We start from the raw sequence: 8,418 nt of genomic DNA, 5'->3' as shown, positions 1-8,418 counted from the left end.
TTAACCCACACCATGACTGGTGCTCCAGGGTCTCACAGGGACTCTCACTCCCCCCCGGAGCAGCAGGTCATAGTGCTCTACTATAGCTCTTACTTTCAACCCACACTCGGCCTCCCAGCAGCGGAGGGTTTACCAGGGTCAGGACTTGCCCCTATCTCTTGGACTGAGCCCCTTTACTCAGTCTCTGGCCCAAAATGCAGCCTCAAGTGTCCAAAAACATCTCTTGGCCTCCCCTCATTGGGGCCATCCCTTAACTGGGGCTCCTCATCTTTGCTCCCCTCACTGGGGCTCCACACCCTCCCCTTACTGGGGCCATGGGGCTTCCCTCTCTGGGTTCAGGTGACTGTAGCCATACCTGGCCCCCAACTACCTTTCCTCAGGGTCCTACACCCCACAGGGTTCAAGTGGCTGCAGCCATGCCTGGCCCCAAACAACCACTGATATTGCACTACCCACCTGAAGGTGAGGGCTGGGGTTAAGGCACCCCTACCTGCCTCTTACCGGAGTGGTAACTGGCCTGGTATTTCCAGGAGGCTCCCGCACCACTGGGAGCCTCACCAGGCCATCCACTCCCAGAAGGGTGCAGTTTTAGGTTATACCCAGGACCAAGAGCCTCCAACCCATCCCCTATAGCTCCGCCCTTACCTTCATGACATTGCATGCAGCCAGGCACTGTTACTGCCTGTCCTGCCAGCAGTGAACTGCTCTATTTACAAAGGCAGCCAGAGATGAGCCCCTGGGGGGGGCGGGAACCAGAGGGCTGGGAGCCCAGTATGCATGTGTGTATAGAGATCTAAAATGGCTGCCACAGTCAGTCACCTGCTGGCTGCTTGGCTCCACTCTTAAAGTGGCAGGCACCAACAGTGCCATGCCACCCACCTTCCCCTTAAGTTCCTGGGGGGAGGTTTCCCTTGCTGCTCCTCCATAGCAGGCTCCCCTCAGAACCTGTGAAAGCCCCCAATTGGTGAGCACCCCCCAAAGGTGTTCCACTTCAGTGGACTATATAACTGTTCTTATTTGCACCCAAGGTGACACCTGTCAACTGTCAACATGCCTATGAGTGTATCAACTGTCAACACCCTTAATAAGCACACCTCTGTGGCTCATGCAAACTGCACCAAGAATGACACACTCCTTTTCAGTCTTTGGGTCAGCCCCCTCCCCCTGGATTTGCCTAAAAGTCTTACCTGGCATTGGGAAGGTCTCAAAGCCCTGGGAGTTTTTCTCAGGGTGTCGGTCTTCTTGGCACGGAGCTGGGAGGACCTTGGTGCTGAGATGAAGGTACCCCTGCAGCAATGGCACTGGTATCTGCCCATCCTCTCCTACTACGGGAGGATCCTTAATGTCAATAGCCTGGCAGCCACAATGTTGTGGCATCAGTGTGCTATATTGGACCCCTGTGGGACAAGCCATTCTTTATTTGCCAGTAGCTGAGAGGGACCAGGGCTTAATTGACCCAGTGGGCAGGGTGGCTGCCTTCCACCTGCAGGCCCTCTGAAAGCTTCTCTGCTGTGAGGACCCCTTCCCCTGGTGGCAGCTAGCTCATGTGTTTTTTGTTTTTTTTGTTTGTTTGTTTGTTTTTTGCGCCAGGTAAGGGGCCTCAGTTTTGACTGGGAGCTTTTCCTTCTGGATCCCATTCTCTTGGACTTGGGTATCCTCCCACCCTTCTACTGAAGCCAGGTGTGGTCCTGGCAGGCTCTCTTCTGCCTCCTGCCCCAGGCCAGGCACCTGTGGTTTATGCAGCCTGGTCCATAACCCAGCCCTACAGAGTGGGCTGCCAAGCCTTGCTTCTAGCAGCCTTGTTGACTCCCTTGTCTGGCCACATACTGTCTAGCTGGGACACCTCCTTCATGTGGCCCAGTCAGACTGGCTGCCCACTTGGGCATGGCTCGGTCCACTGTACTGCCCACTTCCTTTGTGGACATGCAGGCCATACTCCCAGCAGTTGTGGCAGATGCCCTGGAAGACCACCTCTGAGCATGGAGAGCCCCCCCTGCTGGGAAAGTCCCAGGAGAACTCTTTGAATTGTTTTCCATTGTCCCAGTTGTGGACAGGACCTGGGTGGTGGGCGCAGCAACTTAATGGCTCTTCCTGTGCCTCCTGACAGCAGTACCGGGATCCGCCATGATGCACTTTCCTAGAAGGCCCTTTATCTGTGGGTGATTCAAGTCCACCATGCCTATGTCCTTGGCACTTGTCTTGACACAATGTGGTGGAGGCATGTGACGATACCAGATCACACTGGTTGCCCTCCCGGCACATGCTTTACAAGCCCTCCACATTTCTAAAAAAACCCGGTGACTGCCAGTGGCAGTTGTTACATGGGATACTGGCCACTGGCACTCTTGTCTACCATATGGACCTAGCTGTGTTGGCAGCCTGCCCCTTTTGTCTGGGGAGATTAGAAGAGGATGCCCATGGCTGTAACCACTGTTTACTGCCCTCAGTGCTTTGCTTGAGGCACTAGATCTGTACTTCTTGGAGGCTACCTACTTGTTCTCCATCCTGTCCTGGGCAGCTGATGTAGGTGTCATCTACCTGACCAATTTCTTACTCATCTGGGCTAAGATGGCCACCCTCAAGAGCCGCAGGAACTGGCTCACTGAGGTCAACTCAGATGACACACCCTGCATCTCTTCCAGTTTTTGGCTTGGGTGTGCCTGTTGCTGGAGTTTGAGCATGTGGTCCTCCAGCAGATGGTGCCTGCCTTCCAGGCACGTTGGGCCATTCAGGGGGTGCTCTGTAGTATTGAAGGTGGTTGTTTGGTCCTTGCACTGTGACACTGCCCCTGCCCCCCTCCTCCTGGGGTACCGGCAAGGGCCCTAGTGGATTCATATGGTAATGTGGTACTGGATGTTTTTGTTTTAGACTGTGCAGGCAGACCTTGAAGGTTAACCCCAGGCTCTGTCTTCTGCACTTGGGCCCCTGTGTGGGCTGTCTTTTTTTGTCTTGTCACCCATTTCCCCCCTAATAAACATTTTATAAAAAGTCAAAAGTCTTTCTTTCTCTCTTTCTTTCAAAATGTCTGTTGATAGGAGTGTTTGCTCAGAGAGTTTCTCCCTGTTTTGTGAGCTTTTCTCATACTCTTGATTTGTTTTCCCTCCCCTGGACAGCCTCATTCTTTCCCACTGCACTCCCCAAATCTTCATTATTGTTTCCTGCCTTCCCCCCCACCTTCTTTCAGCCCTTTCTCCTGCATTCACCCTCTTCCCCTTCTCTCCCCCTTCCTCAGGTTGTTTTTTGTTTTCCCTCCCTCACCCTGAAGATTTCTGCTGCTTACTGTTTTCCCTTCCCTTCCCTGCTACATTGCTTAGCTTCCTCCTCTCCCCTAGGGTTTATTTGTTTGTTTGCAGCTTCTTTGTTCCCTGCCCCTAAAGGGATGCCCATCCCCCACCCCTCTGGCTCCTTGCAGGGTTAACCCTTTTTTCTGCTGGAATGGCTGTAGGCAGCTCCCAGTGGTTCACTGCTAGGGCTTCAGCCCCTCTGGACTGGAACTTTTGTGTCTGGCTTCATGACCCTCCCTCCATTGGAGTGGAGGAGTATGCTGCTGTTGTGGGGGCATGCATAGGCTGAAAATTTGTCCTTTATGTTGCTTGGGTGAGTTCAGTCCCTGTTATCTTCCTCAGCTCCCCTGCTTTAGTCCATGAGGTTGTGGTAGCAGGTGCATCTTTTGGGGGTGTTTTTTTGCCTTTCAGTGCCCCTAGACACATCAGCCATTTATGCGGTAGCTTTGAACTTGCCTCCATTTTTCTCAGATGACAACCTCACTAACTGCCTGCATCCTTATGACATGGTTACAGGGCCAGTCCATAGACTGCTGCTTGGCAGCAAGTTCCCGGAGCTCCGGCATGGCCTGTCCTTTTAAAAGGCAGCTGTTTATGCTTCTCAACAGGGAGGGGTCGGGGTTTGCCCAAGTCCATGTCCTTCTTGTTTGATGGGCAGTGTTATCAGGTCTACCTCACCACTGGGGATATCTCATGTTTCCACTGTGGTTGGTAGCAGGCACCCCAAAATCTTGAGAGCAAAACTTGTGTCGTATGTATGTGTTAAGCCACAGTGGGGTCAAAACTGCAGGCATGTTAGCCCCTGTGGAGGCAGCGAAGCCTGCCAAGATTAAAGGAAATGGGTATAGGGGGTTTGGGGAAAATGCACCTCAAACTGCAGACAAGCAAAACTTGTGACATGGCTGACAATGGTTGTGTTAAGGCACAGCACAATGAAAGTTGCAGGCCTGCTAGCCCCTGCTGCGGCCATGAAGCCTGCCAGCTCTCAACAAGATGGGTACAGGAGGACTCTGGGTTCTGGGGCCCTGCATCTCTGGCTGCTGACAGGCAAAACTTGTGACATGGGTAGGTGACACTAGGTGTTCAAGTGTGCCCTTCCCTGTTCTGGGGCCTCTGCACAACAGAGCAGTGTGCCCTAGTGAGGGCTCCTCCTCCCCTACAGCTTCTGTCCAGTCTACCACTGTAAACAATGGCAGGTGAAAATAACGTAGGTGACTCAACACCAATAGCACCAGAAGCATCTAAGACAGCCAAACTGTCAGGCCCTTCTTTCCTCTCAGTAGGAACACCTAGTGCATGTTTGTTAGGTGCACCCTCACTGTGTGTGAGTGTGTGTGTTCAGGTGCACCCTTTCTGGTGCTGGGGCCTCTGCACAACATGTGCCCCAGTGAGTTCTCCTCCTCCCCTACAGCCTCCTTCCAGTCCACCACTGTAAACGACAGCAGGTGAAAATAATTTATCTGGCTCAACAGCAATAGTGCCAGCAACACCAGCAGCATATAAGGTAACCAAACAGGACTGTCACAGAGCCTTTCTTATTATAAAGGAATTGATAGCAAGAAGTAAAGATGTTGTGTTGGATATATGTTACTTGTTACTGGCTTACCTTGTGTTTTTATGTTTATTATGGGGGAAAAAAAACCGGAATAGAGAAATATATCTTAAGAAGCTTTCAGGTTGAAAAACTCTTTGTGAGACTGAGGAAGTACCTGCAGTTGGTGTGTCTCCTGGTCCTGGATGGAAGGAATAGTAAAGAAGCCAGAGGCTGGCTTGGCACACAATGCAGGCAAGAAAGCCAGTCAGTGAAAGCCAGGGGGTGAGAGACAGGCTGGGGTGGGGAAGGTGGGGAAAAGGGGATGTAACAGCACAGGTAAAATTGCAGAGGTACCTGGTGCATGCCAACGCAAAACTGTAGGTCGGGTGCAGTGAAGAGATTTATGAACGTGATAGAAATGTATCTGTCTGTGTATATAAATTCAATAGCATTGGTATGGTGCAAAGAATGAATGTATAAAAACACATATGTATAGCAAATTCCTATACAGAGTAAATGCTATAGTAACCTTATCCAATATAAGTATGACATTCAAAAGAATAAGTCAATGAATATAATAATAAAATAAAAGCACCTACAAGAAAAAGGTATTCTGAAATCCCTCTTGCTAGGGTAGCAAGCAGGGAATCCTTTAGAAAATCAGTACTGCTGGCTGTAGTGGTCTGATGGCGAGCTGCTAGAACAGACAGCTCAGTAAGCCACCCAAGGCAGAAATCAGGGGCACTTCAAAAAATGCTGCCTTTTTTATGCAGTTTTTCTGTCCCTCCCCCAGAGTACTGGGGTTGGAAGGGTGATGGTTGCTGGCCAGCTACACATCTCAATAATGAGAGCACTCCTTCTCCCTCACCTTATCCCTTTCTTCCTCCTCCCTCCCCTTACTTTACTTTCTCTTTCCCTGCAGAGAAGCCAAGCCACTGAAGGTAAGCCCAGCTTCACAGTCGAAACTTGAAATGTTTCGAATTTTTCGAAACGTTTTGACCTGTCTTGTTTTGCTTTGACCCTGTTTTAAGCCTGCCTGTTCCATTTTGTCTTTGCTGTTTCGAGGTCAAAATGGCTTCAGACAGTGTCAAAACAAAATGGGCAGTGAAATTTTGCACAGCCCTATCTGTCAATTACCACCATTGTTAAATAATGTATCTTATTTCTATTTATCTTCAACTTCTGGCCTCTGGCTCCGTTATATATGCTTGCCTGTTAAACTGAAGAGAATCTGCTATCCACTGTCAGTACCCCATGTGGGTAACTAAAGTGTGATTTGCATTATTTTAAAAGGGATTACAACGGTGTCAAATACAGACAGGTACAGGCTTCCCACTGTCCAACACTTACTCAGGGTCCCCTTATGTATCCATCTCTGGATTACATTTGCCTTCTTGTGGATAGGGCATCATACAGGATATTGATTATCCACCATGACCCTGAGTCCTTTGCAGAGTTACAGCTTCCAATGTAGAGTCCAGATGGAGATATCCTATAGTTGCAGTCCTCATACTTTGTTCCCAGATTGTGATTTTACACTTGGTTCTTAAAACAATACATGCATTGCTTATGTCCAAGAGATTTTGGTCATTCTCTATTAGTGATCTTCCCTCTTCATTTTGACACTCCCTCAAATTTTGTGTCACTTACAAACTATTGGTAATGATTTTGTTTTCTTCCAGGTCATTAATAAACCAATTGAATAGCATGAGGCCAAGCTAATCTCTGTGGGACCTCAGAGGAAACATGCTCACTCAGTGATAATTTCATATTTATAATTATCTTTTGAAGCTTATCAGTTAGTCAGTTTTTAATCAATTTAATGTGTGCCATGACATTTATGTATCATTCTAGTTTATTAATGATGTGCTGTACCAAGTCAAATGCCTTCAAGAACTATATTACAGCAACATGATTATCAACCAAATCTGGTCATTCATAAAAAAATCTCTTTAACGTGACAAGATCATCTGCCATAACCCATTAATTATTGTTCATTATGTTACTTTCCTTTAATTTTTTATTAATTGAGTCATCTAGCACCCATTCCCATATTTTACCCAGGACTGGTGATGGGCTGACAGGACTACAATTACCAGGATCACCTCATTTACCACTTCTAAATAGTGCCACAATATTAGCTTTCTTCCAGTCTTCTGGACGTTTCCTGATGTTCCAGTACTTGCTGAAAAGTAACAGTAACATTTTGGAGAGCTCCATGGCAGGATCTTTTAAAAGTCTTGGGTGCAAGTAATCTGAACCTGTTATTCAAAAATGCATAGCTTTTTAAGAAGGCTGTCTGCAAAGAAGTCCGGCAATTATTGTTGGGGAGGTCAGAGTTTGTCCGGCACTTGCTGGAATGTATAAAAATGCTAAGTCTCCCTAGCTGGAATGGTAAGGCTTTTGGTAAGGTAGATATGTATATATAATTCATTTATTTACAATTCTTTCCCCCTTTGTCATGTATTAGTCCTAGTCTTAAAATTTAAACCATAGTTTGTATAAGGCAGTTGTCTGGTCACTCCTCACCTCAGTGGTAACAGACTCCAAAGGCAGATTCTGGGCAAGCAGGGATCCATCCACAGGGAGCTGTAATCCAGAGCCCAACCTAAGAATGGGAGAACTATGTGATTTTTCCCCTCAAGTAGTAATGGTCTGAAATCTGAGACCTGAGAGGCTGAACTCAGAGAGACCTGAAATGGACAGAATTTCAGTAGCCCTACACCTGTGGCTCTCTTGATAAAGTCATGAAATATGGTGAGGATGTCACCATCCCCAGCGCACACACTATTAGAGAACTGAAGAACCCATAGTTGTATAGCTTGAAATATAAATTTCTATGTCATAAAATAATTATACCTTGGACATTGTCCTGGAATGCGTCTTTCCTGAAGATTAGTTAGTGCAATTTAAATGTGCTTCATAGATTTCATAGACATTAGGGCTGGAAGGGACCTCGCAAGATCATCGGGTCCAGCCCCCAGCCCAAGGGGCAGGAAGTCAGCTGCGGTCAGATCACCCCAACAAGATAAGCATTTCTTAAAGGTATCCAGAGTAAATGCTTGCACCACTTTTGGGACCAGTCTATTTCAGACTCTGGAGATACAAATGGTAAAGAAGTTAAGTTCTTCCTTATGGCTAAACTAAAATGGTCTTCCAGCAGTTTGTGATTGTTAGACCTTGTCTTTCCCTGACAAGCCCTGGTGCCCTGGTGAACAGACATTCTTCCAGTTCCTGATGCACACCTCTTATACTTACAGGCTGCCACCAAGTCCCCTCTGAGCTTTCGTTCCTCCGGGATGAAGAGTATCATGCCTCTCAACTTCTCCTCATAAGGCCTATTCTCTTGACCTCTCTTCATGCATGTGGCTCTCCTTTGGACTCTCTCAAGCTTCTCTATGTACTTTCTAAAGTGTGGAGCCCAGAAATGGATGCTCTAGCTGTGGCCTCAACAAAGACAAGTAAAGTGGGTGGGTGACTTCTTGAGTCTGGCTTGAGATGCATTGGTAGATGCGAGGGAGTTTTATTTGCTTTGCTAGCTGCGACATCGCATTGGTAGCTTATGTTCATCTTGTGGTCAATCATGACCCCCAAGTCTTT

At 47.9% G+C, this 8,418-nt stretch overlaps 1 pseudogene; it reads left to right on the top strand.

Annotated features, from left to right (window-relative positions):
* The first annotated feature begins 1,884 nt into the window (after positions 1–1,884).
* On the top strand, positions 1,885–2,780 carry LOC149858346 (uncharacterized; annotated as a pseudogene).
* The last annotated feature ends 5,638 nt before the right edge of the window (positions 2,781–8,418 follow it).

Source organism: Crocodylus siamensis, chromosome 8, assembly GCF_052110815.1.
Source record: "Crocodylus siamensis isolate JL-2025a chromosome 8, ASM5211081v1, whole genome shotgun sequence".
Lineage (NCBI taxonomy): Eukaryota > Metazoa > Chordata > Crocodylia > Crocodylidae > Crocodylus > Crocodylus siamensis.
This window is presented reverse-complemented; position numbering and strand designations above follow the sequence as displayed.